Source organism: Gossypium hirsutum, chromosome A02, assembly GCF_007990345.1.
Source record: "Gossypium hirsutum isolate 1008001.06 chromosome A02, Gossypium_hirsutum_v2.1, whole genome shotgun sequence".
In the NCBI taxonomy this organism is placed as follows: domain Eukaryota; kingdom Viridiplantae; phylum Streptophyta; class Magnoliopsida; order Malvales; family Malvaceae; genus Gossypium; species Gossypium hirsutum.
The window spans coordinates 16,681,190-16,707,231 of NC_053425.1; the positions used below are offsets into that span (position 1 = coordinate 16,681,190).

At 34.8% G+C, this 26,042-nt stretch overlaps 1 non-coding gene across 1 annotated transcript; it reads right to left on the reverse strand.

Annotated features, from left to right (window-relative positions):
- Positions 1 to 957: 957 nt before the first annotated feature.
- LOC121217599 (small nucleolar RNA R71) lies at positions 958 to 1,063 on the reverse strand. The gene has a single exon (XR_005913731.1). It is a non-coding gene; the product is annotated as a small nucleolar RNA R71 (small nucleolar RNA).
- Positions 1,064 to 26,042: the final 24,979 nt, after the last annotated feature.

Genomic DNA, 26,042 nt, shown 5'->3' on the forward strand with positions numbered 1-26,042 from the left:
TCCTAACCGTCCTAATCAATATTGCAATTCCTTAATCTTCTTTTATATATTAGTTTGTTATGACATTCTTGTTTCATTTATTTGTTTTGGTTTGCACATTTTATATATTATCATTCTCTCATTTTGTCACTATATTCTCACTGTTATTTTTCTTTAGCGTTAATCAAGCTTAACTCTAATAACTCGACCAAATTCTACCTATCTAATCCCAATGGAGACGATCTCACTCATCACTTTATTACTTGTTTGACGTGTATACTTTCATAATTTGCATATCATATTCAAAAGCAACAAGTTTTTTTCGCCGTTGCTAGGGATTGACAATTGGTGATATTTGGTTTTGTTATTTTCTTTTGTTCCATTATTTTTAGCTAATTTAGTTGTATATAATTTCTAAAAGTTTGCCATTAGTACATGATTAGAAGCATTCCTGTTAACGAAGAGTATCCTTTTGATCCATAAATCGAAAGAAATTTGCGAAGGAGGAGAAGAGGATTAGTTAATATGCTAGGGAAGGGAATGATCTTGGTCTGAATGATCCATTGAATCTAAATGGTTGGGATGTTAATCTTCCTATTCATCGTGTGATAGACGATCTAGATAGGCCAATTTGAAAACATGTTGTTCTAATTTTAGATGACTTGAATCTAGGGATACTCAGGCCACACATACAAGCTTAGCATGTTGAATTAAAACTTGTAATGTTACAAATATTAAAAACAGTTGGATAGTTTAGGGAGTTTCCCATTGAAGATCCAAGGCTACAATTAAGACTTTTTCTAAAAGTCTATGTTTCGTTTTGACAATAGGTACCCTTTGTGGCCTAAATTGTTCCCATACTCCTTAAGAGATCGTGCAAGAGCGTGGTTGAATGCTTTACCATCAGGAATAGTGGCATCATGGAATAACCTTTGCCAAAGGTTTTTTCTACGGTATAATCCACCAAACATGAATATTAGCCTTAGAAATGACATCACATCTTTCGAAAATCAAAAGATGAAACACTTTATGAAGCTTAGGAAAGATTTAAGGAATTGCTTAGAAAATATCCCATGCATGATTTCTAGGACTGGACTCAGATGGATATGTTTTATAATGGGCTGAGTGTACATACAACGATGGTAGGCGATGCCTCTACTAGTGGTACTTTGTTGGATAAATCCTGTAATGAAGCATATAAGATTTTGGAATGAATTGCCAATAATGATTATCAATATCCTAACATGCGAGTTGAGACTAGCAGGAGAATTGCTGGCACCATTGAGCTTGTTGCAAATCACCTCATTGATAGCCCGTGTATCATCTTTAGTGAATATGATCAAGGCAATGAAGAGACCAACTGTAGTCTAGGAGATGAAATCAGTTGAGCTATCTTGTATTTATTGTGGTAAAGACCATGTGTTTGATGAATGCCCATCAAACCCAGCATCTATGTACTACATGGGTAATTCCAATTGAAATAGCAATCCCTATTCTAACACCAACAATATAGCATGGAGGCAACATCCAAACTTTGGTTAGAATAATTAAGATGCTGGAAATATAAATAATGTTGTTAGATAGAATGTTGAAAGGGTATCGCCTGGTTATAATCAACCCATGCCACGACAAAATGTCCAACAAGGTCAGCATCAGCTTTATCATCCTCATCTGTTGAATCTTTGTTGAAAGAATATATGGCCAATAACGAACCGTGATAGAAAGTCAAGCTACATCCCTTCGAGCTCTTGAGAATCAAGTGGGACAGGTTGCAAATGTTTTAAATTTGAGACCATAAGGAGCTCTGCCAAGTGATACTCAGAATTAGAGATCACAAGGGAAAAACATTGCAAGGAAATCACTTTTAGAAGTGGGACTCTGTTGAATGAAATTGTTAAGGATGCTACCGTAGAAGAGGACAAGTCTGATTTCAACCATGGAAAAAATTTAGAACAATTTAAACAACACATTGTAACTAAAAAGGCTAAACATAATACTGTGGCAATAGAATCATATCATGTTGCCAATAAAAATTCCACAACAAAATAATATCAGCAACCTGAAAGACGACCACCTCTAACTTTTCCTTAGTGATTTTACAATAATAAACAAGATGCCTAGTCCAAAAGATTTCTAGTTGTCCTTAAACAACTCCACATCAACATACCTTTGGTGGAAGCTTTGGAGCAGATTCTCAATTATGTGAAATTCATTAAAGATATATTGTCACAGAAGCAAAGATTGGGAGAATTTGAAACTGTTGCTTTCATTGAGCGATGCATGGTGATGTTGAATCATAAATTACCTCAAAACTTGAAGAACCTAGGGAGTTTTACTATCCCATGTTCAATTGGAAATTATTATGTTGGTAAGGCATTGTGTGATTTAGGAGCGAGCATAAATTTAATGCTTATGTCTATCTTCAGGAAGCAGGAAATCGGAAAAGCAAGACCTACTATGGTCACATTGCACCTAGTTGATTGATCCTACGCATATCCGGAAGGTAAAATTGAAGACATGCTGGTAAAAGTTGATCAGTTTATTTTTCCAGTCGATTTCTTTATTTAGAATATGAAGTTGACAATGATACGCTGGTTATTCTTGGAAGACCTTTTCTTGCTACAGGTAGAACGTTAATTGATGTGCAAAAAGGTGAACTGACCATGAGGATGATTGGTCAGTAAATTTCCTTCAATGTATTCGATGCCCTGAAATGTGCTGATGAGAATGAAGAGTGCCACACCATTGGTTTGATAGAAACAACGGTACAGAATGAGTTTTCAAAATTTTTCCACAACATATCTGATAGTGATATAGATTCACTTGACCTAAATGAAACATAGATTTTTGAAGAATTTATTGAACCCATGGAGGCAAAACAGATTGTGGACAGGCCAGGGAGAAAGTTTGAGTATTTAGATTTATCAGCTTGCACTTTCAATCATCCTAAACCATCTATAGAGGAGCCTCCTATACTAAAGTTGAAAATTTTGCCATTGTATTTAAAATATGCTTACTTGGGAGACAACAACACCTTGCCAGTAGTTATTTCTACAAAGTTGACACCCGATCAAGAGGCCAGGTTATTAGAAGTTCTCTGGCAATCTAATAAGGCATTAAGATGGAAAATTGTTGACACTAAGGGGATTAGTCATGCGCTATGCATGCATAATATTTTGTTGGAGGATTGCCATAGCAATTCTATTCCCATCATGAAGGAAGTTGTTAAGAAAGAGATTATCAAGTGCTCAATGCTGGTATTATCTACCCTATCTCTTACAGTTCTTGGGTGAGTCCTGTATATTGTGTGCTTAAGAAAAGAGGTGTCATAGTGGTCAGCAATGATAACAATGAGGTCATGCCCACTTGTATTGTCACAGGATGGAGAGTGTGCATGGATTATCGCAAGCTGAACCAGGCAACTAGGAAGGACCACTTTCCCATACTGTTTATTAATCAAATGTTGGAAAAATTAGCTGGGAAGGCATTCTACTACTTCTTGGACAGATATTCAAGGTATAATTAGATTGCTACAGTTCCTAGTGACCAAGAGAAGACAACTTTCACTTGTCCATATGGTACTTTTGCGTTTAGACGAATGTCATTCGAGTTATGTAATGCCACGACAACATTTCAGAGTTGTATGATGGTAATATTATCTAACATGGTGAAAAGCTTTCTTGAAGTCTTTATGTATGATCTCTGTCTTTGGTAGCAACTTTAAGGGCTATTTGAAAAATATGGAATTGGTTCTTTTCCATTCTTAAGAAACAAATTTTTTCTTGAATTGGGAAAAATGCGATTCCATGATCTATGAAGGCATTGTTCTAGGGAATAAAGCATCGCCACAACGGATTGAAGTTGACAAAGAAAAAATTGAGGTAATAGAAAATTTTCACCTCCTACTAGTGTCAAGGGTATTCAAAGTTTCTTATGCCATGCGGTTTTTTATAGAAGATTCATTAAGGATTTCTCGAAGATATCTAAACCTTGTGCACTTTGAAGGAGCAAAATCAACCTTTCAATTTTGACGAACCTTTTTTGATAGCTTTAGAGGAATTGAAGAAACGGCTGGTAGCAACAGCAATTGTAATAGCTCCGGAGTGGACATTGCCTTTCTAACTCATGTATAAGCCAGTGATTATGCTGTGGGAGCAGTGTTGGGGCAAAAACAAAAATAAAGACAAGGTATTTCATGCAATCTATTATACGAGTAGAACTCTGATGGATTCGCAACTTAACTACACCACCACTAAAAAAGAGTTATTAGCTATGGTATTTGCATTCGATAAATTTTGATCTTATTTAGTTGGTACCAAGGTCACAGTCTACACAGACCACTTTGCTATTAAGTATTTGGTGACAAAGAAAGATACCAAGCCAAGATTGATGTGGTGGATACTCTTACTACAAAAGTTTGGTTTAGAAATTTGAGATAGAAAAGGGACTAAAAATCAAGTGGTTGATTAGCTGTGAATTAGAAGTTGGAAATGAATATGGCAGTGTCAAACTTATTAAGGAAGAGTTCCCAGATAAGCAACTGTTAGTTACCATGGCATTACCTTGGTATGCAAATATAGTGAACTTCTTAGTAAGTGGTGTGATGCCGTCTGATCTCAATATCCAAAGAAGATGAATATTCCTTCATGATGCTAGGTATTACTATTGGGATGAACCTTTCCTATTCAAGCATTATGCTAATAAGATAATTAGGAAGTGTCCCTCACGACGAAATACATAGCATCCTGTAACATTGTCATTCAACTTTTTCCGGAAGACACTTTAGATGAATGAGAACCGCTTTAAGGTACTCCAATTTGGTTTATATTGGCCAAACTTGTTCAAGGATGCCTATGAATTTTATAATTTATGCGATCATTGTCAGAGGGTAGTTAATTTTTCTGGGAGATACAAAATATCACTAAAAAATATCTTGGAGATTGAGTTGTTTGATGTCTAGGGAATAGACTTTATAAGTCTATTTCCACCCTCATTGGGCAACCTATACACACTCATGGTAGTGGACTAGTTCTCTAAGTGGGTTGAAGTTGTTGATTTCCTTACTAATGATACAAAGTCAGTGATGAAGTTCTTGCATAAGAACATCTTCACAAGGTTTGGAACACCACGAGCCATTATTAGTGATGAAGGATCTCATTTCGATTGCAAGTTAGTGGCTAATGCCTTGCACAGGTATAGGGTGAAACATAAGATTTCCACGACATATCACCCCCAAACAAATGGACAAACTGAGATTTCTAACAAAGAAATTAAGCAAATTCTGGAAAAAGTGGTGAACCCAACTCAAAAGGATTGGTCCTCCAGACTGGATGAAGCTGTGTGGGCTTATCGTACTGCATTTAAACACCATTGGGTATGTCACTTGTTAAGCTTGTCTATAGAAAGCCATGTCACTTACGTGTTGAACTGAAGCACAAGCCATTTTGGGCCATTAAAAAGCTGAATATGGATTAGTTCGCTGCTAAACATAAAATGTTGTTAGAGCTGAACAAAATAGAGGAATTCTATGAACAAGCATATGAAAATGCTAAATTGTACAAGGAGAAGACCAAGCGTTGGCATGATAAGAGGATTATGCCACGACAATTTGAAATAGGACAACAGGTGTTGTTATTCAACTCTAGGCTCAAATTGTTCCCTAGCAAATTAAAATATCACTGGTCAGGTCCCTTTGAAGTCGCTCAAGTCTATTCTTAGGGAGCTGTTGATGTCAAAGATAACAAGATTGGGATAATTTTTAAGGTTTAGGTCAATGTTTAAAACACTACTAGGGTGCTCATGTGGATTGAGACAAATAGTCTATTGACCTCTGTGATGCTTAACCTCAGCATCTCCATAATTTTTTATTTTATTTTTGTTATTTTTAAATTTCTCCTAGTTCTTTCATTTAACTTGTTTGATAATTTTTGTTTACTTTACAGTGCAGGTATTTCTGTTTCCTTGATGGCAGTTGAGAGGCTGGGCCCCACATACAACAATTTGGTCTAACAGAAAATTTTCTCACCCATTTAGCATCAATTTTTCTATGTCCCTTAAATTCCCAAAATCTTATTACCTATGTCAGGCCATAATTATCGCCCATCCAATTACCTACATCACATCCCTAATTACCACTTACGTTGCCATTTTTACCTCTACATTTACCTTAATCCCCTTATTTTTTTTCTTTATAGTAACCTTAATTTTGTTATCTCTCAAAGCTACTTGTGCCTCTTCAACAACTAAATTTTTTTCCCTTTTCTCTTCTAAATCGATGTTTTCCCTACACCTTAACAATGGATAGATGATTTACACCCTAGACAGCTGTTGTGCCACCAAGAATGTTCTTCAGTGTTGTGGTAGAGGAGAAATATAAGAGGAACATATCCAAGAGGCCATTTTTTCTCGAATAAGGTTTTCTTTTCAATAATGAACCTTTTATGGGGTACGACTACCATCTCTTCTGTGGTAGAAAACATGACTGGCACATATTTTACTTGTATCCTAAGGATGTTTTGATGAAGCTTGTTTGTGAGTTTTCTACTCACATCACTTCCCCTAGTAACGCTTTCCAATGTACAAGATGAGCGTTCTGAATTCACTGCAACCGTCACTTCTGATGGGTTGAATCAGGTATTACAAGACCTTTGTATTGAAGGAACTCAGTGGACGGTATCTAGGCAAGACTATTATATAGTTGAAAGGGCGTCTTTAAATCCTAGCTGTAGAGTTTGGTATCATTTCTTAAAAACGTGCTTAATCCCTAATAACTATAACTCTAGAGTCTTTAAGGAGCAGATGTTGTTGCTTCACTCCATCATGATGAGTAAAAGGATTAATGTAGGAAAAATAATCTCCAATGAAGTCCACTATTGTGTGTAGAAAAATGTAGGGAGCTTAAGTTTCCATCCCTAATCACTGCACTGTGCCAGTACGTCAATGTCCAGTCTATCCCAGCGAGGATATTACCCCAAATAAGGGGGCCATCACAAGGGTTATTGTAGCTAAGATATCTAAAGAAGCCTTGCCGTAGTAGTAACCACTGGGCACAACTTCTACATCCTCTACATGAACGTTTGCCACAGCAACTGCTTCTACTTCCAACAGTCTATTTGTATAACAAGTGCTCAGCTCATTTGAGAGGTCGTATAAGTAGCTCAATCTTTTCGAGACTCAACAACTCGAATTGCTGTAGACTTATAAAAAGTACAAGAACAAATGGCCATTTTCTAGGCTTATGTGGAGAAAAGAGATGTTATAAAGAGGTCCCTTCAAAAGAACTTCACCAAGCCCGTGCCTGTATTCCTTGAATTTCCTAAGGAATTGTAGGCATTTGTCGAAGAAGAGGTGGCTAAAGCAGAGCCAACTATTGTACAGCTTGGCACCATCAACCCTACTACTGAAGAGAAAAAAAACCAAATCCCCTGATGAAGAAGCATAAAAGACTGAATCAGTCTGCGTAGAGACCGATGACGAGGGGATTGAAGATGTAAACCTAACACCGGCACCACCAACGTACAGTATTGTAGTTTTCCCACCTATATTTACCGAACCAATGACTAAACAAGATCGCGAAATCAATCGCATCATTGATGAGATCACCAACTGCAACAACGAAAAAGAGGACGTGCCACTCGAATAACTAATAAAAAAATGTGTTATAAGCCTTGGGCACGTAAGCACACCCGTTGAAGTTGAAGCAATGATAATCAAGCTCCGAACTAGGGGAGTTCTTTTCCCTTTATTTTTTCCATGACATTCAAGGTGTAAATATATTCTTGCATTTATGATTCATATCTGTGCGTGCATTGAGAACAATGCATCCGTTAGGTTTGGGGGTGTGTTGAGCATTTAGGATGTATTAGATATTTAGTTGAGCATGTTCATTTTCCTATGGCATATGTAATTGCCAAGGATTACTTAGACTGTTATCATTGTAATTTTTGTCTGTGATGTTCAATGAGGAGTTTAATTCTTCAATAAATCTAGAAAAATATGACAGTGGATTTGGTGAATTTAGTTCAGGATAGTTTGCCTGAGAATTGACCCCTAAGAATAAGATATCCCAACTTCTATTACAATTGGTCTATACTAAATTCTTTTAATAAACTTTGAGATTTTTTGAAGCTAAGCTCAATAAAATGGAAATACTCAATAATGAATAAAATGATGAAGCTTAAGAAAAATCAAAGATATGTCATAAAACACTCCAATGCTTAGAATTGCTGAATAAGTCAGCAACACTTTGTTTGCTTCATTGTGTTGTTGATTAGAAAAAGTAAGTTTAGGCAAGAGTGTAATAAAAAAAAGTTTAGGGGCACTCCACTGTAGTAATAAGCTGAGTAGCTAATGACTTAATTTTTTGCTCCATCCATCTTCTAAGCCAAAATCTTTAGCTTCATTAGTGAGTTCTATTCAAATCGTGACATGATTAAGTACCCGACAATTTAGTGTATGCTCTATTGTGATTGTTGAATCAAAGAATTGTGTGACGAGCTGAGCCACCTGTTCTAAGAAAAAAAGAAAAAAAAAAGCAAGCTGAGTTTAGATGAAAGATGAAATAAGTAAATTAAGAGATTTTTTCTATAGTCAAATTGCATACATGGGTATTGATACGTGATATTCGTGACAGGTTTTAAAGCTTTATGAATGAATCATTCTTGAGACTAACTTATTATCACGATTAAGACAAGTGTACCTATCGCAGAGTAGTATAGTTTCAGCAAGACCGGATTGTCGAACCCAAAGGAACCACGAGTACTAGTATTTACTTCCTGTTTATTATCTAGCCTAAAAGTTAAGAGGTTTGGTTATCTAAACTAATTACTAAACTAAGAATGCACAGAAAGAAAATTTGGGAAAATACTTTTGGGGAAATTCGATTGATTAAGACAATACCTAAGGAAAAATCCACCTAGACTTCACTTGTTATTTGACTCTGAATCAGACGATTTATTCATTTGGCTTGATCCCTAGAAATCCCTAAGTTATATTATTATCTCTCTCGAGACTAATAACGTCTAACCCTAGGTTGATTAATTGAAATATCTTTCTAATTAACACCCTAGAATTGCATTAACTCGATCTATGGATTCCCATATTCGGTTTCACCCTAATCCGGTAAAATCTTGTCACCCTAGCTTGAGGCGCGCAGTCAACTCCGCTTAATTATGACAACTTTACTCTTAGACAGGGTCTATTCGTCCTCTAAATAAGAGCTTAGCTTGAATCAATATCCTAGAATATTAAAACAAGAATTAAGAACAATTCAAATATTTATCATACAATTCAGATAATAATAACAACATCCGTCTTAGGTTTCATTCCCCTTAGGTATTTAGGGGGTTTAGTTCATACTTATGAAAGAAAACATCTCAAAAGCATAAAGATAACAAAACATAAGAAAACCCAAAACTCCTGAAGGAACTTGAAGGGAGATCTTCAGTCTTGATGATGAATCCGACTTCTAAGATGGATCAATCGGCTTTCCTTGAGTAATTCCTTGCTTCCTACTCTGCATCCCCCCCAAGTGCCTTCTCAGGTGTTTAAATAGGCTTTAGAATTCCTAAGAGCCCCCTAAATTGGCCTTTTTTGAAAAGGGTTATACTTGGGCTTGGTAGGGACACGCCCGTGTGCGATTATTCCAGCCCGTGGTCAAGGTTGTTGATCAGGCACGGACGTGTAGTATACTCGTGTAAGTCATGCTTCAATCCTGCCAAAGGGACACGATCGTGTGACACGCCCGTGTGAGAAAGTCTAGGCCGTGTTGATTTCCTACGTGGATTCATTTTTTCGTCTTTGCCCCATTTCTCACTCTTTTTACTCTCCTATGCTCACCTAAGTATAAAACATGAAATTAAAAGATTAGGAGCATCAAATTCACCAATTCTAAGGAGAAACCATCCATAAATGTGCTAAGCATGGGATAAAAATATGTATAAATTACGGTTTATCAGGTATGTAGGAATTTTGTTCTTAAGGCAATATTTTCTGCACTACCTTTGCTAAATAAACTTATGAAAGTTGGACAAATTTTTAGAAATAGAAGATTACTGAGAACTGAAGTAAAAAATGCTCTCTATATGGTTTGGAAATACAAAAGTGGTTATGTGGCCATGACAATTCTTGCATTTACGCATTCATGAATACTTTGCTTAAGGGCAAGCGACAACTCAAGTTTGGGGTTCGGATAACTCTTAAAAAGAGTTATTTTTCATGCCATTAGACTTAGTTAATTGCTTGTACTTAAGTGATTTTAGTTGTGTTTTAGGATATTTCATTAATATTTTTTAGAGCATTACATTAAAAAGCTTTTATTATGCTTAAGTGTTATTACATGTTGCTTTTAATTACCTGTAGGGAGGACTTGCTTGGTGGTTGATTGGTAGGTGCATAGTGTAAGAAAATGAGTAAAGGATTGAAGGTTTGCTATGAAAAATTTTGGATTGTTTGCTAACGCAAATGCTGTGGCAATACTTGGAAGATGCCTAGTCAGCACTTAATACGTATCATTCTCAGTCCCAGTTGTACTTATACCAGAAAAATCTACCTGAAAAAGAGAGAAAGGATTATGGGCTGATGGAGCAACCCTAGAAGGTCAAACCTATAAAATCCAAACGAGGAACCTTAGTAAAAGGGTAGTAGTTTTTTTGGATAGAAAAATGAGGACTATCTTTTGACAAAAAAAGAGGGAAGGAACAAGAAGAAAGGTGACTGAAGAAGGAGAAAACGATTGCATCATCTTCGGAAGCTGCAATACATTGCGCTGTCGGTGTTGAGGGATTGATAAGTGGAAGCTATCATCTCGAATTTTCTCCTTTAATTCTTATTGTATTTCCTTTAGGACATAATTTTTAAAGATGATGTTGGTTACTGCATTAAACTTGAATTCGATTTACCCAGTTATGAGCTAAATCTCTTAGGCTTGAGATTATTTTGCTGAACCCTTTAATTTCTATTAATGTTCACAATTTAAGTTGAAATTATTTTGCTATTTTATTCAATGGTATTTCATGATTTATACAGGTTGTGTATTGACGAATATACAACAGATTATTAAAGATAACTTAATCCTAACATGGTTAGGTTAACTAGATAGACAATGGATAATATGATTGAATGAAAAATTATTTATTCGCTGTAACCTCTATACATAGAACCTTGCCTCATACGAAAGAAGGTAGAAAATATTAGTGGTAGCCGAACTTAAGTATATAGACATACAGTAACTTGGGGATGTAACCCAAGGTTTTGCTTTTGAAAGAAGTAGACTGCTGTCAAATCCTATCAAGCAGTAGAATGTTTAAGACTTTGTTGTTGGATTAATTGTTAGAGAAGGTAGATGTATCAATAATCCCAATCGTCCTAAACAACATTGCAGTTCCTTAATCTTCTTCTCTGTATCACTTTGTCGTGACATTCTTGTTTCGTTTACTTGTTTTGTTTTACACATTTTATAATTCATCATTCTCTCATTTTCTCACTACATTCTCACTTTTATTTTGTTTTAGCATTAATCAAGTTGAACTCTAATAATTCGACCAAATTCTACCTATCTAATCCTTGTGGAGACGATCTCACTTATCACTTTATTACTTGTTTGATGTGTATACTTGCACAATTCACGCATCATATTCACAAGCGACATGTAAGAGTTAATATACCCCTCTTTGGATATCTTCAGGGGTATGTCATGACACCCTTAAGCTATGTCACGGCATTGAAGGTAGTTCTTTTGATTTCTCCAGTCTGCTCCCTATATTGCAACAGTGATTATTCCGTGTTGCGACATAGTGACTAGTATCAGTTTAATACGCCTTCTAATGTCTCCTACACATTTACAAAGTTCATTAGCTCACCCTTGGGCCTCATTTGACTCTTAGAGTCAATAAAAGGTGCAATTTTCACATTTTAGTAACTTTAAGGAAACTTTTAAAAACATAAATAAAGTCTAACTAAAATGCTTGCTTTCAAGATCCTAAAATGCAAAAATTAGTTTAATTTTCTAAACCGAATTAGAACAAATTGAACTCTCCCACACTTAAGTCATTACTTGTCCTTAAGCAACACAAACAAAAATAAGAAATGTGAAAGACGACCCTTGAGCAAATATAATACAAATATTTGACTTTGGAGCACATAACTAGGCATTTCATATTTACGAATAATATTGACATGATGAATAATTGGTTTACCATTTTGACCTCAAACATCTAAGTTTAGTGCATTATAAAGTATACAAGCATTAAGGGTCTCACCTATAGGAATCAATCAAAAAATCATACAAGTAATTTGATTATCCTAGCAGAATACAAATAGTAGTGTATGTGATTGTTTAATGTAATGACCATTCATGCATAAGGATATTTAGGTCCCATAGGAATTTTCAGCTTGTAACATTCTAAGGCTTAGGACATTTATGAAATTCAAAAACAGTAAGCATAAAAAAGGGTTACAAGCACGAAAATAGTTTAACACATCGTATCGATCACTATTCTTCTCCCTTAGCAACCCTTACACGCTCACTGCCTTATTTCTCATTCTCTTACCTTTCTTATTTCTCTATATAGGAAATGAAAGCATGACATAGTAACTATGGCTAGCCTATGAGTTTTTGTGTAGTAATGAACAAGTTTTTCTTATTTTTGTGATTGTCACTTTCTTTTTTCAATTCATCTCACTCACAAATGCATTTTTTTGCTTTTCAATAACTTTTTCCACTTGTATTGATTTTCTTTTTGGATTTTTCTTTTATTTTGCACTTTAGGCTAACCTATAGTTCCTATATCACACCAATATTTCCTATTCCACAGTTTTTACAAAATTTGTCGTAATGTATCTACGTAACCCTCAATTTGTATGGTTAAATGTTTATAGGCGTGCACTGTAGGACCAAAGAAAAAGAACAAATATAAATTAACATTTCAGGCTCGATTTTGTAATGAGTTTCATCAAGAACTGTTAACAGGCTCAAAAATCGATACTAAAGGAGAATAAATATATGTCAGCCTTTTGGCTCTGGATATGTCCCAAACAATGCCTTAGGTCATGTAACAACCTGTTTAATATTTATGAGTCAATTAAAATATTGTATTGAATTTTAGTTTAATAATTTTTATAAATTGAAAAAATAGATAAGTATAAGTGGTTTAGTCTAAAAGTCAAGTGGTTTTTGAAAATGAGGTATTAGGACCTCATTTCTATAATTTAAGGCTGTAAATATTTTTTATTAAATATTTACAGAGTCGTATTATAAGTGAATTGAAATTTAGTTTGATCATTTTGACGATTGATTGCTTAATTATGGTAAAATGGTTAAATTGTAAAAGAGATAAAAAGTTAATTGCTATAGATTTAAAATAATAATAGGACCAAAATGGTGATTAAACCATGGTCAAAAAGTCCAAGCAGTGCTGAATATGATTAATCCACTAGCTTTTAGGCTATTTGCCTGTTAATTCCTAATTAGTTTAAGGTTAGATTAAAATTAAGTTTGTTTAGTTGGAATTTAAAATAACTGAAGGACCAATTGGGTAATTGGACCCACCTTAACTGGTCAAATGGTAGGAATGATGTTGAATTATCTAGATTTGGGGTAAATTGCTATTAAATCTAGATTAATTAAGGATTTACTAATTAACCTATTTTTCAATGGTGTCGAAAGTAGTGGTTTCGGGGCCACAACTCCGATAGGTCAGTCTGTAAATAGTAAAATTAATATTTTTGAGGTCATTAATGTTGTATTAAAATTTGGTCTAAAAATTTTAACGTTTTGATAGTTAATTAATAAAAAAGGACTAAATCATAAAAGCTGTAAAAGTTGATTTCCATTGATTAAAAGGGTCAAATAGCTATAGAAAGGTATATTAAAGGACTTGAATGGTAAATATATAAGTGCTGGAATTCATAAAGCTTTATTTGTTTTTAATGGGTAAAATGGTAAATTTTAATTATTAAGTAAATGTAAGCATGAAATAAAAGAAAAAAGGTCATCAACTTCAAATTTTATTGTTTGGGAAGCACCAAAGAGCCACAGTTAGGGATTTTAAGCTTCATTCAAACTTTGGTTGGATAATAGGTAAGTGAAATCTTGCCCGTTTTTGGTAATTTTATGTTTTTGAGCTTGTATTAGCTTAATCTAGCTATCCCGGAGATTAATTTATAAAACTGTCAAATGTTTTGGATTATGCGATCGATGATTTTAAGTTGTTCTTGAATTTTTATGTTAGATTATTAAGCTTGGTTGTTAAATAGGACTATTTTGTAAAGTAGTTTTTGTTAATTTTAATGTTTAAGGACTAAAATGTTAAAGTGATAAAATTATGAGGACTTGATGTGAAATAACAAGAAGTATGGATTGTAATGAGGTATTATACAATTCAGCTGAACTTGTAATCAATAAAAATTGGTTAAATTACATATTTGGGTCTTAGGGACTAAATTACATAAAAGTAAAATATTGAGGGTAAATTTGTAAAAATATTAGAAGGACTTAATTGCATGAAATGAGTTGATTTTATTGTTGGAATTAGTTAATTGAATGAAATTATTATTTTAGATCAAGAACGAGTGGAAAATTGAGGAAAAGAGAAAGTTTTTGAATAGTGCTGTACTTTGACGTTGCTGCAGTTTACTTTGGTAAGTTCGTTGGGTTAATTCTAATACAATTTAAATATATATTAAATTAAACTTATTTGTTGATTGCTGATTAATGTATTGATATCATATATATGAGAACTGAAATAACGATTTGATTAAACACTGGTTATTATTGATATCTCTTGAGCCTATGAACGTAGGATAGATTACGATTGGCATGCCAATACGTTATTTTGCGCACAATACGGGTTTGGCATGAGATGTGACGATGATTTCTGTATATCTTCTATTCACTGAATATATTGAGGTCCTACATTTTGTAGGACTATCGTGTTATATTATAGTGTTTTTTGGTGTGTTAAAGGGACAGATGTTAGCCTACGAGCTGGGAACTTAGTGCCGAGGTGTTTTATCAGTTGGTCTAGCTCGTAGGAGTAGCTGGTGTGTTCTGGATGGTTAACCGTGTACTAGTTTCCGTATAACGTTCATCAAGCATTGATTATTTGAATTATTATGTTTAATTTGATAAGGTTTATCATTTAAAAAACGAACTTACTAAGCTTTATGAAAGCTTACTTGTGTTGTTAGTTTTATTTCTTGTAGATACGTTTTGTGGAAATTGGGAGATTGGATCAACTTGAAGGCATCACACTATCCGAGAACCTTTTGGTAGATTTTGAATACAAACTTGGCTTGTATGGCATGTAATAGAAAAATGTGGTTATGTTAAGTAATAGTCCATAAGTACTTTTTATATAGTTAGATGTTTAATGTGCACATGACGTGGTGTGGTTAGTAGTTTTCACTATATACGTGCATGTTGCTAAGTTGTGGACAATGGTTAAAGGAAAATGGGTAATGGTAAGTTTGGCATGAGATATGAATGGTATAGATGGATTGATTATAGGTCATTTTGGGTGTGCATTGTAGCTTGTGTATGTAACAAAGGTAATGATCTATTAAATGATTGAGATATGGTGTCATTGATGACACATTGGTTAGGTCTTAGGTTGATTGGTTTGGCATGATTTGGTTGTTCTTGAAATGTATTTTGAGCACTTGTGATCATCAATTATTGAATATGTTTAAAGTACCAAAGCACTTAGTGTGAAAATGACATGTTTGGGGTCAATTTTTGACACAATGGCTTGGGGCACAGGCTGCGACATGACCATTTGCTACATAGGTAACCTACAAGGGCATATGCCCCTATTGTGTTAGCTGTAGGTTGGTCCACACAGGCACAGAGAGTCACACGACTTGGCGACACAACTGTTTGACCCTAAGCTACACGGTTACAAAGAGTTACACGACCAAGCCACATGGCCTTATGACCAAATATTACAAGGGCAGAGTTAGTTACATGGTTTGTGTACATGGGCATATAAAGCAGTTACATGGGCCTGTGGAGTATCCACATGACCATGTTTGGAGCCACACGGTCTTGGCTCCGTCACACGGACTAGACACACAACCGTGTGACCCCTGTTTTGAAAATTTTTAGTTTTTACTTGAATGTTTAGATATGTTTCGAATTGGTTACTAAATGTTCCTAAACTACTTTGAAGGCCTCATAGGCTCAATTTAAGGACCATAACTTTATGTTTTACTCCAATATAATGATTTATGAATTTTTTAATTAAATTTGTTAAACTTGATGTTATCTGTTATTAATTGTTCTAAATTGTACGGTAGTACTCTGTAATCTTAATTTGACGATAGGTACAGGTTATGGATGTTACAGGTCATCCCTTAAATATCTCAATATGCATAAATTTAATCAACCAAACAAACTAAAATTTAACTATTTATCATTCACGCTCATTTCCTTGCACTTTCTATATCATTTGATACAGTTGATTGCTTAATGCCTATTTACAGTGTAACATATAGAAATTAGTCGTCTAATAAAAAAATTAAAAAAACTTATTATTATGCCAAGTTTATTAGTAAACACAAACAATCTATGTACATGCTCCTAACTAATAACTTGTATTTCTACAAGCTCAAGCACACAAATGACAAGAAAAATTGAAAGAAAAGCATAAAAATTTTAAAAAAAATAATTCTATGCTACCCCTACACTTTAGTTAACACATTATCCTCAATGCGTAGCCCACAAAAAGATAAGGAGAGAAGTTACTTGATTGATCATGGTCGTTCCAATTGCTAGTAATGGGAGCTTCCTCCATTGATCGTGTAAAGCTCAAATTGTTTATCTTCTTTGTGTTGGTTCCTACATAGAAAACTTAAACAGAGTACAAAACAACAAAAAAATCTACTATTACTCCTATTCTTGCTAAAAATAAAAAAAATCATCCATAAAAATTAGTATAATCTAGTTAAAATTATCAAAAAGAAATAAAATTCAATCCCTTTTTGAATCATCTAGAGGAAGAGTGTGCTTTTGCTCCATCAGTGCCTTGCCCAAGCCGTATTGTTGGTGGGAGCTCCCACATCTCAAATGCATTTGTCTTGCTAGGCTTTGAGTAACAGCCCCTTTTGGTGTAGAGTATTATGGTTGGAATGTCTCCTAATACTCGTCCTCCGTTCTAGAGTATTCTTGGGTAGCACCTTCCTCCTCAAAATTGGTCCCCTTATCATCTCCCTCATGAATTGATGTCGAGCAGAACATATTCGGAGGGTAATCCAGAGCTCATAACCCATTCATTCTTATGAATTCTTGGAGCACTGGTTCCATCTCATGCATCTATCTAATCATTCCATTGAGCTTTGCTTTTATGCTTCCACTAACTCATCTTTTAGCCTTTGACTGATTTCTCCATTTTCATGATGTCGAAACGTCCATCTTCTCCATCCTCCTTTGGTTCCATTTGGTAATTTGCTTTCTCTAAATCTCAACGTATTATATATATAATGAATCTCCAATTATGCTCATTGTTTGCTTCATGAACTACTCGTTTTCACTTATTTTCACTTATTCCTTTCAACATAATGCCGTCACAATATAAGGAAAGAAAAATTTGGTGTTCTGGCTTTGTATGCATCATTTTATTTCTAAGAAGATCCAGCGCCCTATGTAGATCTATTTATGCTTCAAAATACTGTATAGCAAAACAACTCGAAAGACATTAATGTTAGAGACATTTAATGCAGGTGCAATTCTTTTGCCAATGAATTGCAACCACATTTTGGCGACAGGAAACACAATTGCTTGATTAAAATTTGTTGGCAGCCTAGTATCTAGCCTATTGTTCCAACTACCCCTATCCTGAGACAAATATTTTATGACACTATCCATATCTATGTTTTCAAGTTTTTCCAAATCAGTATTAGGAAGAAAATCACTTTCATAGTATGGAGTGTCATAAAATTCAAATATTACGTAAGGGGTTAAGGGGAGTTCCACCCTTCAAACCAAAACATTAGTCACATAAATCCTAGTACCATATCTAATTATTTGGTGTTTAAGCGAAGCATAAAATACATTGACTATGAGGACGATTGTGTTCTCTTTAGTAGTGATACAAAATCACTCCCAACAATGATACCAAACTAAAGTCCAAATTTCTTTGAAATTGACCTTGGAGGGTTCAAATCCTCTCTCCTATATCAGTGGTCTTCCCCGAGACTCAAGAAATTATTTCTCCATATTTGAATGATGGAACCTTATAGGGTCCGAAACATCTGAAGTTTCTGGGATCGTAGCCTTTTTGTTTCTTCTAAGAGGCATTCATAATCAAAATTTCTAGTAAAGATGCAAATGGACAGTAGATAAAATATTACTACAAGATCAAAGGCAGGGTTCACACGCACTTGGAGCACTCTGAAGACCATAAACTTGGGAAAATAGTGTCAACATCGTGACACGGATACTTCATGTCGCAATACCATGGTCAGTAGTAGAGAATTACAAAAATCAAATTGACGTCGCGACACCGTTGGCATAGAATCGTAAATACTTAAGCTCAACCTTTTAAACCAGTATGTGGTTACTCCTTGATCTATTAATAATGTTTTCCTCCAATGTGGTCTTTTAGAATTGAGAATAAAGGATTGAAAACCTAATTTTTTGGTAAAAATGGTTTTTGTAATTAGAGGTTTAGAGAGGTTTTAAAAGAGGTTGGATGTTAGAATTAGGTTAAAGTATACTAATAGGGTCTTTTTATGCTTAAACTAGTGTTTTTAAGGTTAAAATCTGAATGTTTTTAAGGTTAGAATATCGAATTGACCCTGTAAAAAATTATAGTGCTGTTGCGACATAGGGGTTCTGGGTTGAGACATCCCTTGTAGATTTCTCATGTCATGACACCGGGATTCGATGTTGCAACACACCCTTCAGTTTTAAAATCCTAAGAAACTATTCTCCATGTAACGACGTAGGCCAATGGTGTCGCGACGTCAATTTGATTTTTGTAATTCTCTACTACTGACCATGGTGTTGTGACATGAAGTATCCGTGTCACGATGTTGACACTATTTTCCCAAGTTTATGGTCTTCAGAGTGCTCCAAGTGCGTGTGAACCCTGCCTTTGATCTTTTAGTAATATTTTAACTAAATGTCAGGTCTAGCTGCCGGACTCGTTTTTCAGCTTAGTTAATATATATCAATATGCTCCTTGTAAATTTTTTATGTCTACATTGGTCCAACACCCATCATTCCATTCTTTTTGTCTGCGATTGTCTCTTTATCTGAACTTGCCTTTTCGGCCTACCTTAACCACTAACAACTCTTTCCGCAGATCATAACTATTAATTACTTGTAGGACTACGTAATCATGCAACCATTTTAGTTTTTAGTTAACATTCCTACTTCGTGAGGAGGTTGAGAATTGTGGTTCATACTTGTCGATCATTATGTATAAGTTTATCTCATCAATCAGGAATGAGTTTTCAGGAATACTTTTTGAGGTAGTGATTGACCAGGAATTATGCACTACATCACCTGGATTTTGAGTCTATGGGTTTTTGAATTTGTCCATTTGTTTGCAGATAATTCTCTTGAATGGTTTTTGTTAGAATTGATCATCTCATGGTGCTCGCAGTTTGATGCCTAAGCTAATTAATCGTCCAGCTTGATTGAGACCTGCTATACAGTTATAAGTCCTATGAACATATATTTTTAAATTCTTTTCAACATCTAGAAAATTCTTAGATCATTGCATCTCTGAGGTGCTTGGTTTAGGACTACAGTCGTGCAAAGGATAGTCAATTCAGGTTTATCAGATGGAACTTTTGTTTCTCTTTATTTTTCTCTATGAATTCCTGAATTGACAAACATTCTTCTAGTAGGTCAGCCATGAATATAATTGTATCTGTTGGTGGGTTTGTGTTATACTGCTATTATGTTCCAACTTATCAAAAGAACTTAAAATTGTTGGGACGACGAGTTCCATGCCTATCTGATTCTTCTGTTCACTAGCCATTTCCCTAACTAGCTCTATACCATCTATTGCTCCTATTTCGTTCAATTTATATGGAATTTCTTCTTGACTTTCGAGCAAATAATAGTCTTGGAGTTCCCTTTTCTCCCAAGCATCTATAGTGGCATTCTCTCATTTGCTTAGTTCTGGACATGATACGTTTGGATGCCTTTCTGAGGGTACACTAATATGGTTGTTATCGTCTTAGGAAATAGTTGAGGTTTCCCCTCAGATTTGACTTAATTCAAGAAATAATAATCATTGGTCCTCTTGTATCTCCCAAACCTTATAGACTCCCTCTTCATAAATATCGAAATTGTAATCTAAATGTTCAAACGAACACATATAATCGAGATTATAAATTCTCATGTTGACCGATCTCCTATAGTTACTACGGCGATAGTTCTTATTCAGAATGTGTACTAAGGTCTTCCTAAGAAAAATAGATAAATAGTAGTGGAGTTAGTTAGTTAAATAAATTAAAGATTGTAAAAGATATATCAATGAGGTGGTATCCGCAAGTATACAGGTCTAACTATAATAAAGTTAAATAGAGTAGGTGAGTACTCCGAGGATCGTACCTAAGGAAGGCTAGTGCTAAATTAATTTTAACCTGAACACTTAAAGATCTAATTAGTACTCTAAATCAGTTATAGTAGGAATACATAATAAAATAAGTTTTTGAGAAATAATCAAATATAATAACAAAATAAATAATAAATTAAGAGATCGAAAAATAGAATAAATCAAATTTGATTATGAGTGATTATCTCACTTTGAGAATCCCATTGATCGCGTTATTTCGTGATAGGTTTTAAATATTTATAATTAATCATTCTTGAAACTAACTATTATCGAGATGTAGGCAAGTGTACCTATCGAACAGTAGTATAGTTTTAGCAAGACTAGATTGTCGAACCCAAAGGAACTAAAAGTACTAGTAATGACCGTCCTTTTATTATCTAGCCTAAGAATAAAGAGGTTTTGTTTTAACTAACTAATTATCTAAACTAAGAACTCACAAAGAATAGACTTGGGGAATTGCTTTTGGGAAAATCGATTGAATTAAGACAATATCTAAGGAAAAATCCACCTAGACTTTACTTGTTATTCTGGCTCCGAATCGGACGATTTATTCATTCAACTTGTTCTGTAGAGATCCATAAGTTATGTTATTATCCCTATTCAAGACTATAACGTCTAATCCCTAGATTGAATAATTGAGACCTTTCTTTAATTAACACCCTAGGGTTGCATTAACTCGATCTATGGATCCCCTTATTAGGGTTCACCGTAATCCTGCAAAATCTTGTCACCCTATGTGTAGGAGTGCAAACAACTCCGCTTAATTATGAAAAATGTACTCTTAGACAGGGTCTATTCCTCCTCTGAATAAGAGCTTATCTTGAATCAGTATCCTGGGATATCAAAACAAGAATTAAGAACAAGTTAAATATTTATCATACAATTCAGAAAATAATAACAAGATTTGTCTTAGGTTTCATTCCCCTTACGTATTTAGGGGTTTTAGTTCATAACTAAATAAGAAAACATCTCAGAATAATAAAGAATACAAAACATAAAAAAAACCCAAAACTTCTGAAGGGGAATTGAGGGGAGATCTGTAGTATTTATGATGAATCCCACTTCTGAGATGGATCAATCAGCTTCCTTGGAGTAATTTCTTACTCCCTCCTTGTGTGTCCCCTTTTCTTCCTCCTCTAGGGTGTATTTATAGGCTTTGGAATGCCTAAGAGCCCTCAAAATTTGCCTTTTTTGAATTGGACTCAACTTGGGCTCGGTAGGGACACGCCCGTGTGAGATTACTTCAGGCCGTGCTCGAGCCTGCCAAATTGACACGGTCATGTGGTCTGCCCCTGTGAAGAGGTCCAGGCCGTGTTGATTTCGTACTTTGGCCCATTTTCTCTGTTTTTGGCTCGTTTCTCGTTCCTTTCGCTCTCCTATGCTCTCTTAAGTATAAAACATGAAATTAAAGCATTAGGAGCATCGAATTCACCAATTCTAATGGGAAATCATCCATAAAATGCATTAAACATGGGGTAAAAATATGTATAAATTACGGTTTATCACCCATCAACGCTTTAGGTTCCTCGTCAATCAACTAGTCGTTATCCCACCGAGATCTTCTGATCTTCCACTCAAATAATGAGTTGACAAGGACTACTTATCTTCTGACCTTACAATCTAGACCGACTTGGGGTGAAGGTGTTCACAAATAGGCCATACCAATTTTAGGTTAATTCCCTCCTTGATGACTTCCTAAGGTTGTCAGGCCTAGGGTTTTAGGTTCTTCTTTTCCCAAAAATGTTGGTCCGTTGAGTAACACTACAAAACAGTTAACATATCATCCATCCACTTGCTAATCCCCTATAGAAGGATTATTTCTTCATGGTTTCATGAACAATATAGAATCAATATAAAAAATAAGAATGATAAATGAATACAAAGTATAAATTTTAAGAAAACGCTTGATTTGTATTAAGAATGAAGTAAATCCATAAGTTTGGTTCTCTTCAACAAATCAGATCTCTCGAGATAAACAAAAAAAAATTGAAAGATAAATATAAAACCTAAGAAGAAAGAAAAGCTAAACTGAAATTAAAAGTAGAATTCTGAAATTAAAAGTAGAATTCTAAACTAAGTAATTGGTGTCTATAACATGTGACAAGTGAGCCTAATTATAGATTTCAGGTGACTGTCGTCCTTAAACCTAGGTTAGCTGACATTCTCAGGCTTTAAGTTTGATTGTACGGACCAAAACACCCATTGGATCGTGTTAATTTCTATCCAGAGTCGATGTCGCGACACACCAGAACCTATGTTGTGACAGGGGAGTCAGTATATCTGCTACACTGAATTACAACAAAATAACATGCATACTAATTGTTACCGTCAAAATCACACAATAACCTTATCAATATGATAATTTAGTTTTTGTCATTATAGACAAGCAAACTTTCTCACGTGATCGAATTCAACTGAAATAATTCAATTATTAAACCATAATATCACTTACAGTGGGTATATGCACATCTATCAGTTCAATCGTATCATCATGTGTCTTTCAATGAGGAAGCACAATATGTCATGCAAGAATATTTTAACATTTCTTTCAACATTCATTAATCCTACCCTCGACCTCTAGCTCTGCAATAGGGAGTTCAAGAGAACCCCTTTTACCTTTCTGCTCAGCTCATGGACTTTTACCACTCATTCTGATGATGTAGATAAAAATTGACATTTGGTTGAGGGTCCACAAGTACTTGCAGATAAGAGTTGTCAAAGGGATCATGATCGCTCAATAAAGTTTCCGGTTTGAATCTGCTATGGGTGTGATTACATAGTGAATACACTTATATGCAGTTAATATGAACTATCATTCTTCCACCTTTCAAATCCTTCCCCTCATACATATACAATACACTTAGATCATTTCAGTTCGTTCATACAATAATTCATTCAACACTCTAAATAGGGGCAATTAATAAATCAACCAGTAGAGCGTGCAAAACATTTATTTGGCATGAATAGCATTAGTGAAAACATATAATCGTTCACAAATTTAGACAATCATTCACTAGAAATCAACTTACAATAGTAATCATACAGTCATCCATAGATTTAAGCCATCATTCTTAAGGGATTAAATCATAAATTCATTCAATTTTGCATTCACTCGATCTAATTCTAGTCCAATACCTAGTTGAAAAAAAAAACCTAGTTCTCTATATGCCATTAAAAACGTAATCAGAGAATGATTTGCATAAAATATTTAAAGATAAGACAAAATTTTAATTTTCAAGTTTTAAGAGCCACATGGTTGTGTGCGATGCTTAGGGGTGAAGGTGTAGGGGCCACACGGCCGTGTGACTAGCCCATTTGTAAATCCTAGGCTGTGTGTGATGGATCCACACGACCATACATTTGGCCATGTGCGAGGCTCTAGGCCTTATGTAATGCGAATGGAATAGGGTGCAAGAGCTACATGGTAATGTGTCCCGGCCATGTATGGGTCTTCAAGCTATGTACGAAGTGCAAATGTAAGGAAAATGAAGGGGAAATGACCATGTGAGGGACCGTGTGACCCGTGCGGGTGGGCTACATGCTCATATGGTAGATCGTGTGTACCTAGGCAGTTTCAAATTTTGACTTGATTTTTCAAAAAACTCACCCACCTTACTTCCAGGGATCTCAAGCAACTAGCTCAAATTCGACGAAAAACAAGATGATCAACAAAGGGTTTTTCAAGATTTAAGGGGGTTTTCGACAAAAGACTTTAAAGATTCAATAACGGATTGAAAGGTCTACTAAAAGTCATTGTTAATCTAAATTGGAAGGTTCTAATTGGTAGGGAACACGATACTTCTGATTCTTGATGGAGATTCGACGAAGAAGCGACGCAAAGTTCAAGGATTTTTATGAAACCAATAGATTTGGCCTTAAATGTAAGGAGTCTAGAATTCATGATTTATTTTTCTGCAACAAGGTTTTGAGAATAAAATTGTGACAAAGGGTTTTCTGATATTATGGAGAGATAAGAGTAAATGTAGGGTTTTTAAAATCAAATAAGAGTTTTAGTTAAATTAAGAAAGGATTGTAAAGGACTGGTTGAGTAAGAGTTTAGGGTCTATTGAGCAAATAAGCCATTTGTCTAAGAATTATCAAAATATTAAGATGGTTAACCTGTATGGTGGTTTTGGAAGTGAGGAGAGAAAAAAATGCAACCTAGGAGACTTTAACCTTGGTTCTTTGTAGTTTCTACCAAGCTCTTAACCACTAGGCTAGGTTTTAGTTCTTAATATAAGGTTTAACCTTATATTATTTGGGATGTTACGACTCTCCCTTCCTTAAAAAAATTTCTTGCACGAATTTTTTTTTGTTTTGAGTAAGAGAGGATATTCTTGATGGAATGAATCTTTCGATTCCCACATAACTTCCTCAACTCCACGGTTTCTCCACAACACTTTCACTAAAGGAATTTGCTTCCTTCTTAAAACTCTCACATCCTTTCAAAAATTTTCACGGGTTCTTCTTCGAAGGATGAATTAGGTCGTATCTCAATTTCTTTGATGGGCACAATATGTGATGGATCAGAATGGTAACATTTTAGCATGGAAACATGGAAGACATCATGGATACAATCTAATTCTGTTAGTAACTAAAGTTGATAAACTACAGGACCAACTCTTTTAATGATTCAGTACGGTCCTATGAAGCGAGGACTAAGTTTCCCTTTTCAACAAAACCTTAACACCTTTCTCCATGGTGATACTTTTAGAAAGACTTGATCTCTCACACTGTACTCAATATATTTTCTTTTAAGGTCTACATAGGATTTTTGTCTATTAAAAGGTGCTTTTAATCACTCTTGTATCAACTTTATTCTCCCTTCAGATTCTTGAACTAGTTCGGGACCTAGAATTTTTATTTCTCCCAATTCGGTCCAACACAAAAGTGGTTATACACTTTCGTCCATACAAGTCTTTATAAGGAACTATTTGGATGCTTGCTTGAAAAATGTTGTTATATACAAATTCAATTAAAGGTAAATGGTCTTCCTAACTTCCTTAGAAATCAATAATACATCTTTCAACATGTCTTATAGAATTTGAATTACCTGCTCAGATTAACCGTAAATCTTTGATTGAAAAGCAGTGCTAAAATCTAAGCAAGTGGCCAATGATTCTTGTACTTTCTTCCAAAATCGATATGTAAAATAAGAATCTCGACCTGAAATAATGGACAAGGGTACTCCGTGCAATTTGACTATTTTAGGGATATACAACTTTACTAACCTTTGTAGGATGTAATCTTTGCATACTGGCAAGAAGTGAGCCAACTTAGTTAACCGATCCACTATCACCCAAAATGAATCATTATTAATGGGTCTTAAGGGTAACAAAATAATAAAGTCCATCATTATGTGCTCTCATTTCCATTGTGGAATTTTAATATGTTGCAACAACCCAGAAGGAAATCGATGCTCCACTTTCACTTGCTAACAAGTCAAACACTTAGCCACAAAATCTGTGATGTCTCATTTGAAATCTGGCCTCCAGT